General features: G+C 37.6%; 1 protein-coding gene across 5 annotated transcripts in view; it reads right to left on the reverse strand.

Annotated features, from left to right (window-relative positions):
• SLX4IP (SLX4 interacting protein) overlaps positions 1 to 12,214 on the reverse strand; it is a 130,582-nt gene that overhangs the window by 30,877 nt on the left and 87,491 nt on the right. The window lies entirely within an intron of this gene.

Genomic DNA, 12,214 nt, shown 5'->3' on the forward strand with positions numbered 1-12,214 from the left:
AAGAATAAACTAACTAATGTGCAGCAGAGTAAAAAAAAAAAAAAAACCACTGGATTTTAAAATTGATCGGTTCTGCTATCCAATCACAGAAATTAATTTCAATAAATTAATTGCCCACAAAAGGTGCCAGACGAACAGCTCTGCAGACTAAGACCCTGTTCATTGTGACCCCGTTGCACCCACACAAATCAAGAAAGCAACTGAAAATGTTCTTAACTAATTGCTTTTTAGAGAAAGACCTTGAGTTATGTAAAGTTTTTAAAAGTTTGGTATGGAGATGCCAGCTATGAGCAGATTCTGAATGATGCTAATCATCTGCCAATCCCATTCAGTTCAACAAGAAAAGCAGCACCATTCAAGATCAGGCTACATTTAATCACAGTGATATATACTACGTGGTGATCAATAATTGTGCCCAGCCTCAGCATGGGTGCGCCAACAGGGAGGTATAGGGTGTAAAGGAGCCTCGTTCCCAGCAGCTGACCACACTTAGAATCCTTGTGCTATAAAGGTTCTGAAGGCTAGAAAGATGATCTTGTGCACTGGATTGCAACTCCAAAAAAATTGTGTTCTATTCTATTCTCTGCTTTGCCATCAACTTCCTGTGGGACCTTGGGCAAGTCACTTAGTTTCTCTGTGCCTCAGTTCAGTCTGTAAAGTAGGGATAATAATTCTTCCCTACCTCACAGGGATGTCACAAGGTACTCAGATACCTCGGTGACAAGTGCCACAGAAAAGCTTATAAATAAATATTGCCATTCTCAACTCTAGAAAGAAGGCAAGGGAAGACACAGGACCACATAACCCCATCCCGATTCCAGCCAGGAGAGCTAACCAGGAGCAGAAGGTCCGGATGTTGACCACAGCACAAGGATGACAATGCAGCTTCATTCCCTCCTGCGTGCTCCAGAGCTTCCCAGCTGGCACAGTGCCTCTGGGAGCAACCCCTGCAGTGGTGTTCCACCACACCATCCTTCATGCAATACCGTGCCTATTTACCATAATCAGTCCCTAAATAATTTATCAGCTATCTTTTTCCATTCGGAAGACAACTGAATACTTGACTCCCTTTAAAGATCGAGTCAAGATGTATCAAGTTAAGCCACCCTTTAAAGAGAAGGAACACTTTGGATGCAGTCCATCACCTTTATTAGTTGCATATTTACAGCACATGATTAAAGAAAATTGTTGTTAGGTATTTCCAGTTTGGCACCCACTATCCTTTTGACACATTGTCAGTGGGGTTAGCCAAATCAAAGACGACAAGACTTTGCGCTTTCTGTAGACAAAGTGTAAGTGTGACAGTACAATGCCTTCCACTGTGATCTCAAGAACAGTGCAACAGAGAGATGTCTGTAAAAACTAGAGCTGGCAAAAAAACAAGAATTCTATTTTGTGAAAAATTTCAAGGTTTCAAAGTTTGTTTTTGTTCCACATCCGAAACTAGACCTCTTAAAACTTTTCACAAAAAGCACACAAGAGCGACCCTCTGCAACAGCCAACAGTCTGAATCTGTCCAATTCAGAAGAGGGACTTGAACCTGGGTCTCTTATTCCAGATGAGTGCCCTAACCATTGGGCTAGTGGCTCTTCTCGGGTGCAGGGGGGGTGTCTCTCTCTCTCACACACACACACACTCTCCCCCCACACCCGGATAAACCTTTCCAACAAAACTTTGATCTAAACTGACATTTCCACAAACAGTTTCTATTTTGATGGATCGGTATTTTCAGATTAAAAATTCTTCCTTCTAAAAAAATCTTGACCATCTCTAGTAAAAACACATATTTACCAACCAGTCTCTAAATGAGGAAAATGGATAACTAAATGAGGAAATCCTCTCCGCCTGAATGTACCTCACAACACTGAACAAGCACTTCACTTTCATCGTATTTTTTTATTAAAACATCAAACAAAAGGTGATAATATTTTACATTTCCCACCACACTCTAAAACACAATGCTTCATGCCCGAGATTCTTCTAAGAATGGGAGTGACAGATCTATCTGTTTAGTTTTCCTGCTGTTCTGGTGTCCTGTAAGAAGTAAGTCTTTAATCATATCTGACCAACTAACAACCTGAGCAGAGTTTCAAATTGATCTTAACGACCTCTGATTTACAATATGTCTGCTCTTGGGAGTAAGACAAAACCCCCGCAGCTCTATGGTATTTTCAGTTCAGTTGCCCCTTGTTAGTGCATGATTTCAAGTTGACTTCTGTTGGTGACAGAGTCATACATGATATGTCCAAAATGTAATTTGAGATATTGTTAAATATGTCTCTTTAATTTTCCCCCCTTCATTGATTCATCCTTTGTGGAACCTTTCTACCAGCAGGAAAGATATATTGTCATGAGGCTCTAATGGAAGCTCAATTAAATACCATTCTGCTGATCAGTCAGTTGGGGATACCATATCAGTATAGCAGCTCCAGCAGCCAAGGTTTATCACTTAAATGATTAATGCAGTCTGTGTCTGTTTGCATCAACTGGTACAATTGCTGCACCTCAGGAATAATTTTCTTCACTATTTCTTTTAGGAGGTGAAAAATATTTACATGCAATGATCTAAAACTTGTGTTCATCAAACCCGCCTAATAAATTGTTTTCTTCACAGTTGTATCAATATTTGAGTATTTAATGTATGATCGTGCAGTGAAAAGAAATTACAATGTAGACATTGTGTAGTCAGTTCTAGCAGTAAGTACACTTCTTTTTAAAGTGAAACCAATGCGTAAAAACTACTGTTGACAGCTCTAGAGACCAAAGTCCTCCATTTATCATGTTCATAACCCCTGTGGATAAAAGAGAAGGAACAGCATCAGCCATGGCTGATCAAGCTTTGCCACACTGCTTCACAAGAGTGCATCAACTCAGAACTGGAAGAACTCTCACTAATAGTAAGAGAGAAGTTCAGTCTTCATACCCATCCATTCTTCCACTCTTTGCTGAGAATGCTAGTAAGGGTGCCTGTTATTGCTAATTGTGGTCTGTGTTTTAAGATGTGGATAGCTGCATGCCAGGAATTGGGGTGTAATATATGTTAAAAGAACATTATATTCCATTTTTAACAAATATTTTTGAAAAACCTCTTGCTAGTGCATTAATGTTTTTGGAACTTCTGAACTGCTCCATCCAGTAACATCAGTTTGTTTTAGCAAAACTACAGCTGTGCCAATGTCAACTGATAATACAACAGCGCTGCAATGCTACTAACACTGTAGAGTTCTTTCTGCTTCTTCCAAGGAAAAATATCTGCAAATTACCTATTCTCTTCACAAGATCAAGAAATGAAGATACTAGAGAAATGCCTTCTTTTTCCTATCTGAAGAGCCTGTGCACGTTGCAACCTCCTACATGTAGGTTACTAACACAGAAATCGGAAAAATATTTTCATGTTTACAGTAAATAATGCAGAAATGAGACTTCTATTGGGAGGAGGAGGATATTCTGATTTTGAAACTTTACGTCTAAGTCATGATATCAGAGTTCCAAAAAAAGTCCTGAGACACTGGAAACCAAAACATGACCGAATAAATACAGTCCTAGCAAGGATGCAGTTTAGTTTAAGAAACAATGTGCTCCAGTGAGTAATGCATTTTAAGGGAGTGGTAATTTGCCCTGCCTGATATATTTCACAGTCCCAGGACACTGAGAGGAAATATCAGACACTGAGTTTATACTGTAAAACTATCCAGCAACACTTGTTTTCCAAAGGAATTACAGCCAAGTTGACTTGAGCTTCCTACAAGGCTGCCAAGAAGAGCCTGTGGTACAGTGTATAACAGTGGAAAGCCCTCTCTCACGGCTATTAGAGACCATTCATCTGGGAGCCTGGGAAAATGCCTCTGAGCTGCTGAGTTATCTGGAATAGCCTGGCAGGTGTTCACTTCCCAGGAAAATCTGGCACCTGCTTGGCTCTGCTACTGAATTGTGCAAAGTCTTCTCCAAAACCACAAGACAGGCCTAAGAAGGCCGAATGCACTCAAAACATTTTCATACCTGACACTCCTACATTTCTGATTGTACAGCTTTTCTTGCTGTTTTCCAAAATATCTAATTTTTTCTCACGGCTCAGCCATTTTAAATTTCTGACATATTGTTTTGGATTAAAATTGCCCCTTTGATTTGAAAATACAACTTTTATATTTAAAATAGTTTAGTCCATGAAATATAAAAAATGTGAACTTGTTATATTAAATTGGAAAGGAAAAGTGATGTGTAGAATCTATAAATTCAGAACATTACATTGTTGCACAGATTAAATCCTAAATATAAAGCCTGAATTTTCAATATGCTGTATATTAATTTATAGAGATTAAGCTAATAACATTTACAGCAGATAGGGTTTTTCATCTTCAAAGTGTTCTACATACATTAAGTTAATATACTGAAAAGCAATGAGGTCTAACTTCTTAGCAACTATACTTCTTCATTCGGTATTATACCATCACATTAGTGAACGTATGTAAACTGAAGAGCCATGCTCATTCTGAACCTATTTTTTCGTCAATTTGTGTGTGTACCATGTAATTGATGTTTGCCAACATTTATTCAAAAAATCAAATCCTTTCAAGACTAATTACGTTTAAGTTGACAATAGATCATGAACAAGGAGATGGGGACTACTTGCATTGAGTGAAGTTCTTCACATGCGGAAGTGTTTGCAGCATCAGATCCTATATATGTGCATTACGGCTGAGTTACAGTCACTAGGAAAAACATATTAAGGAATTTTCTTACTTTTGTAGACAGAAAATCTTACCCATTACATTGCATTAATGTAGCATTTTGCACTTAATTTTCTTGGCTGTCCCACCCTCCTCTCCAACACACACCGAGAATTGTTTAATGTAAGAAGATGTATATTCTTATATAGTACAAATCGATACTCCACCCAAATGTCTCTGATTTAAGGATATTTATTTTGTATATTTTGATATGTGATGTTGACCATTTGTGTTTTAACAGTTATAAAACTTTAACTTTTTGACTCTCAATGTTTTCTTTCCCCATTGCCTGTTTTCCCCCATAATTTCCCACAACTGTGAAAATTTAAATATATAAACAATAAAAAAGTTTTAGACCCGTAATTTTGCACAACTGTGAAAATATATATTGATATAACTCTAAAAATGTTTTAAAAATAAACATCGATATGTCAAAATGTCAAAATTATAAAAATTGGATTCTGTCAAGCCTAAACAAAATATGGTCAAAATGTAACTCGTGTTCTTTTTCTCCTCACTCCCCTCTTTCTTTGTTATTGTTAAGAATAGTACCATCCTTCCTGTCAGTTAAATTTTCTCCTGTGCATCCAGGCCACAACCAAATCTTGCCATGTTTTCCTTTATATAATTTCCAAAAAGGCAAACTTTGGGTTGCTCAAACAACTAAAACTCCATAATCCCCCCCCTTGATTATTGCACTCCTCTTCTCTGGCCTCTTTGAACATCCACACCATCTCCTCCTTCTTATCCATGAAAAATGCAACAGCCAAGGTTATCTTTTTTGTCTATCACTTTGACCACTGCAGCCGCCACTGGCTTCCCTTCTCCCTCCAAATCAAGTTCTACCTTCCTTCCTGACCTTAAAGGCACTTTACAACTCAGACTCTCTCCCTTACTGCCTCCATTTGCCAGCAATGCGAGCCTCAGATGCCTACTTGCATACTCCTCTCACTGCCTACCCCTACTGCCACCCATTACACATGAAGCAATCTCCCTGAACTGCTCCATTAGGCTACTACCTTCTCCCCTTCAAATGCCTTCTCAAGATCCACTTCCACTAAAATAAATCAGACAATGTGTCACTGGTTAGAGGCTGTGGACCAGGTGGGGAAAGTCAGTATTTGTATAATTAACGGGAATATGTATGTCAATGATTGTCTCCCTCAACTTTTGTACACCTCATGTCAGCTTAGAGCCCAATTCAGCAATGTGTAGTTTTACTTGAGTGAGCAGTCTCACTGAAAATGACGAAACACAAAATGCTGTCAAAACCACAAAGTAAAAAAGATGAAAAAAATATTTTCTCCTAAAATCTCTTTCACTAATAGTTATCTTTAGGATTACTTGTAACAAAAGGCATGGAAAAGAGAGAAGACAGAAGCGGTTTCCAGATTTATGTTGTCTATTAAGAACATTCCACTGAAGCATGTGCAATCCATGCAACAGAGCTAATGAAAAACAAAATGAAACTGATTAGAAATGGACTAAAACCAAAGCTGAGACTGAACATTCTGTTTTCATTGTCCAGGCTGAGTGAAGTGTCACAAATAGGCTAAAAGAATAAACTGTGAACAGTAAATTACAATTAAATTATTGGATTATTAGTAACACATTTGCTTTAAAAATGTATATATACAATTATAGATAGAACATTTTAACTTGACACTGCATCCTTTAAACCAGAAGAAAATTTCTTTTTCACTGAAACAGCTTAAAAGAGCCAAATGGATTTTTTCTTAAAAAAACCCCAAAAAACTGTGTTACTAAAGAACCTTCCCCAGGGAATGACCTTGCATTCCAAATTCCAATCCAAGGAAAGGTTTAGGGTTTAAATAATTTCAAAAAAACAGGATTCATAGTGGAAGTACTTAAACCTGAAGTATAATCACAAACAGCAAGTTAGTTTTGTATAATTTCCATACCAAGTCTACATTTCTGTGGGCATAATTTAATGCCTGCAATGAAGAACAGTCTATTTAGCACCTGTAAAGCATGGGAAAGCATTAATCCAGCAGGTGGAAAACTGCGAATTCAAGTCATTGCACCTCCCCCACCCGCCACCAAAGACGATGACTTCTAATTTAGAAAATTAGGACTAACATATTTCTCATCTACATAGCATGAGGTGGGGGGAGGGAAGGAAGGGAACCCTAGATCTAAGGGAATGGGATAAAAATCTGTTCTAACATGAAAAGGAGGACTTGTGGCACCTTAGAGACTAACCAATTTATTTGAGCATGAGCTTTCGTGAGCTACAGCTCACTTCATCGGATGCAGCTGTAGCTCACGAAAGCTCATGCTCAAATAAATTGGTTAGTCTCTAAGGTGCCACAAGTACTCCTTTTCTTTTTGCGAATACAGACTAACACGGCTGTTACTCTGAAACCTGTTCTAACATGCTTTTTTCTGGTGAAAGTAATTTACAAAATTTGTGATTTAACACCAGTTTATATGACATGATGACATATTAGGGATTAAAATAGAAACCACACCTGTTATAATGATGAAGAACTGAGAGGAGACCGTGTGTCGATTACAAAATTGTTCTAGTGCCTTGAATGCAAAGAAGGAAATACCCGTATGTTTATTAGCCACCACTATGAATTTCCAAACTGTTGTCAGTATTTGAATGGTTTCTTGCAACATGTGTTAACTCTTTATGCTTAACAATCTAGCTGTGACACTCTGATTCCCCTTCCTAGACCTGAAGAAGAGTTCTGTGGAGCTCGACAGATTGTCTCTTTCATCAACAGAAGTCGGTGTTGATATTATCTCACCCACCTTGTTTCTGTCAGTATTTAAATGCAGTTACAACTCAACTATATGACAAAGCCCAAATTCCTTACCTGTGTATTCCAAATAATAGACCAGATCCTTAGCTGGTAGAAATTAGAGTAACTCCATTGACTTCAATGGAGCGACATCAATTCACACAAGATAAGGATCTGGCCCAGCGTGAGTTGTCATACTATCCAAAAAGTGACTTTTTGCATTTCTCTTTACAATCTCATCTAAGGAGGGAAAACAGAGATGATATAGAAGAGAGGACATAACCAATCCAGAAACTGGAAGTCTGAACAAGTCAAACAAATGTCAATATTACATCAGTTCAAACAAAAATACACCCGCTTTTTATGTATCTTATCATTTAAGTTATTGGCGTTAGTTTAATTGTTAAAAGAGATTTCTAAACTGTGAGTTAGTGTTGTGAGCCTGACTTTGGTTTCCGCAATAGAAGATAAATACTTCTGTTAATTAAAAGGATAATAAAAAAATATTCCGCAAATAAACAAGCATGAGATTGCCAGCTTCCATTCTTTTTCCTCTAAAGCTAGATTTATCAATTTAAATCTCTTTGCTTTGCATGGATTTGTTTAGTGAATTAAAAAAAAAACCAGACATTTCTTTCAAATTAATGTTCTAAATGATAAAAGAAATTACATTTATTATTTGCCTTTATGGCACTGCTGGAATTTACTAAATCCTATTAGTGTGTCCACAAAGGATCCACAAATTGTTTTTTCACTTTTCAAGTGATGAAGAGCTTTGTCTAAATTTGTACCAGTTTTACTAAATTTTAATTATTTACTTTTTTCAATAAGTATTTTACAAATTAAGGCCCGGATACCACACTCATATATTTATCTTTACACAAAGTCCCTGTGAGATCAATAGGAATAATATTCACAGTGTATAAAGTTAAGCACATGTGTAAGTCTTAGCAAGAGACCCCTAAAATACAGACACATGGAAAGTCTGGCCCAATCCTGCAAACACAAACATACATAACTGTACTCACATGAATGAAAAGCAAGTGGAACTACTCATGTGAGTAAAGTCTGAAATGCCCATATATTTTTCCCAGGTCAGGTTCTTAGTCTATCTCAGTCAACCTTTCAGTTAAGTACTGCAGCAAAATTTTCTAAGCATAGGAAAATAAAGGTTACATGATGGGTAATTAAAAAAATAAATTAGAAAAAGGATTTTTTAAACCTAAAAATGCTACATTTTCTCTCTACCTCTGTCATATGGCAATGCTGTTTAAGAAGAAGAGAAAACTAAGCAGAATATTGCTGTATATCATAGTAACCTAAAAAATAAAAAGATACTGCTTGTCTTGCAACAATAAAAAGTGTGCCTGAAACCACCTCTTGTGACAATTAAAGTAACGAGAGCCTCACCATTGAACAAGCATTTTTAAAACAATTTTCTTCCTTGTAAATTTAATTTGCTTGGTTTGGTTTTTAGGGGACTGCTGGTGGTGGTGGTTTGATGTCATTTTTACACTGGTGCTTTTAGGGACACACAGGGTTAAACATGTGTAAAATAAATTTTCTCAGTTTAAAGAGCAAAAAACAACACATTTAGGAAACCAGACAGCTAGCGGGTCAAAACATTACACTTCCAGGTCAAGCTTCTGGTTGCAATTAAGTAAAATTCCTACAAGCATTTCTAGGGAAATCATATTTCTTGCAGGTTTTTTTAATCCCTGCTTTCTTGCTTACATTGTAACCACAGCACTTTCACTCTCTTTAGCAATATAGAATACCTGTGTATCTGAAGATTTTTATACGAGCCTGAAATGACATTTTAATCTAAAAATTAAACCCTCTCAATTTTTCCACCTGAGTCTCATTCATTTAAAGTTGAACTAATTTAAGAAAATTAGATAAATTTATTAAAGGGAAACCATTAAACCGAAATCTAGTCTATTTAAAAACAAACATTAAAAAGCTTTTCTCAGAAGCCACACCTCCCCCTTTTGACCTCCTGCAGTATTTGTGATTTCAGTCATATTTTTCTTATTAAAAAAAAATGTTTTTCTCTCCCTTGCAGCTGTGTGAAAGACCCACTCGAACAACAGTAGAAACTGACTGAGGACCCAATCTTGCAAACACTCTGTGTATGCACAGCTTAAGTTTAAGCACGTGAGTAGTCCAGCAAGACTACTCAGATCCTTAAAGTTAAGCATGTGTGTAAGCGTTTGCAGGACTGGAGCTTAACTGACCTACTATACAAGGGAGTGAGTGTGTTGTCAAAAGTAAAAACAAAAATGAAACTGTAAAAATAGAAAAATATGTTTTATCTAATTTATTTTTTAAATAGTAATCTAGGTGCTACCTGTAGCAATAGTAGATACATTGTTTTTAGACTTAAGTATTACTTTCCAACTGATGGTGTCCTTTTAAAAGAAAAAAAAAGGATCTTTTAAAAAGTCCGAACAACTTTTTTTCCTTTTCCTTAGGCCATTATTTATTCAGGGTTAGATCATATGAGGTGCTGTTTTCAACTCCCTTTGAAGTTGAGGGAACTCGAGGGCACTTAGCAAATTGTAGAAACACCCAGCACTGCACAAGCACTATTACGCTATGTCACAAACCTCGTACAATACAGATGCACAAATTCAAGAAAATGAATATTCACAACTGTAGCTAAAAAGTTTAGAGGTGCCTCAGTTGTACTGCTTTAGCTGGAACAAGGGTTTCCTAATTCTTTTGGCAACAACTTCTTAAGATCAAATTAAAGTTAGTAATTTATGGAGTTAATATAAATGCCATAATTTCATTTGATAAATTACCAAGACTATAAAATTATGGTTTCTAGTAACTGCTTGGCTAACAAAGGGAAAATGAACAAGCTATTTATATATCATAAATAACTCAAATTGGGACGTAGCATTTTATCTGATGTTAAGTGTAACAGATGGTTAGTACAGAATCTCCCTCTTGTTTCTATCAAGTTATTGAGCTGAGATGCTAACCAAGTGGAATTTGCCAAAACAAAAGATTTCTTGGACTTATATAAACTACTTTTGCTTTTACTCCAAAAAACAAAAATGTTTTGCATTAGCAGTGCTGTGCATTCAGACTTGCACTCAACCTGCCTGCATTGTTATTGAATGTTGAATATGTGAATGATGAATATACCTGCAACTGTGTTCAAGGTTGTTGAGCATAATTTTCTCTTGCATTATCGTCTCAAACTTGCTTACATTTTAATGATCAAACATTAAGTCAAATTTTGTCTGAAGAAGGGAGGATTATATGAGAGTTTTTGCAAAGAAGAAGAAATTGGGGCTGTGTTGTTAGTCTGAGTGGCATCCTGGAAAGAGCAAGAAAAGGGAGAAGAGGATTGCCTATGGGATAGGTCAACATACAACTGTTGTAAAGGGTGAGTAAGGAAGACATGGTTGAGCTCCTGACTTTGCATGTATAATCAAGCTCTGGCAAAACTTTTATTGCTCAGCTGCCCATGACTGATATTTGGTTCAGCAACAGTTACCAGGGCACTAGGAAGGAGGTGTGGCTACACTGGTTGCATCTGACAATCAAGCCAGAAGATTTTTCATGACAATATGGGATTTCAAAAGTGTGTCTAATTCACATGAAAATTCTAGGATGAAATTAGAATGAAATTAGTATTGGTGGGTAGTTGCTCCATTAAACCTCAGAATCCTTGGTGAACTAGTTGTGTCATTAACCACAATTATCTTACAGTCACTAAGATTGATTGTCCTCTGGATGACTTCAATATCCATGTGAATGTCATCTCTTCAGGATCAGCACAGAAGTCGTGATCAGCAGACTTATTTCAGATGTTGGTGTATGTCAACCCCAATGGCTGAGTGAACTGTAGGTGGATCATTTACAGTATGTGACATAAGGGTTTATGGTCACTGTTGCAATACATAACTGACATACTGAATATCAAATTTTGTACCAAGAAATACACTCAACCCAACCATGAAGCATGTCAGGAACACACGGCTATCACTTTACAAAACAACGTGAATTTCAATACATACATCCAGAACACTGTGATGATCTGGGACAACCAAGTAATCAAACAAAAAAACATGACTTGATTATGGTCTCATTTACATAATTTTACCTTAGTGCAACACCAACGATTTCAACTAAGTTACTCTTAGGGGTACATCTACACTGCAAGCTTCTTTCAGTGGCGTGTAGTGTATTTACCCACATAGCAGCCCCCCAGCACAGTCGCAATGTAGCCAGTGAGCCATGGCGTAGGCAAATAAAGACACACCTGAAGGGTGTGCATATGTACGCGAGTACATATCCTACATGGCTCTCTAGTCGTCCAAACTGCTTCCTGCCTACACTGCTGTTTTTTTAGCAGGGCAGTATCCCGCTGCCTCCCTGCTGCTGGAGTCTTTCCCCATCACAGGAAGAATCTGGCAACGGGGAAAAGCTCTGGCACAAGAAAGGCAACAGGGAAAGGTTTGGGCAGCTCCCTGCTGCTGGAGCCTTCTCCCATCACAGGGAAAGACCCCAGCAGCAGGAAAAGGCTCTGGCAGGGGACTTCCCCACTGCCTCCTCCCTGCCAGAGCCTTTCTTTGCCACAGTGAAAAGCTCCAGCAGTGAGGAGCTGCTGAAGCCTCTCATCGCTGCTTTCATCGACTTGGGAAGCTAGCTTCACAACAGTGTGTATGCAGCCTGCTTTTCACTCCAGGTGTAGCTACG

Source organism: Lepidochelys kempii, chromosome 3, assembly GCF_965140265.1.
Source record: "Lepidochelys kempii isolate rLepKem1 chromosome 3, rLepKem1.hap2, whole genome shotgun sequence".
Lineage (NCBI taxonomy): Eukaryota > Metazoa > Chordata > Testudines > Cheloniidae > Lepidochelys > Lepidochelys kempii.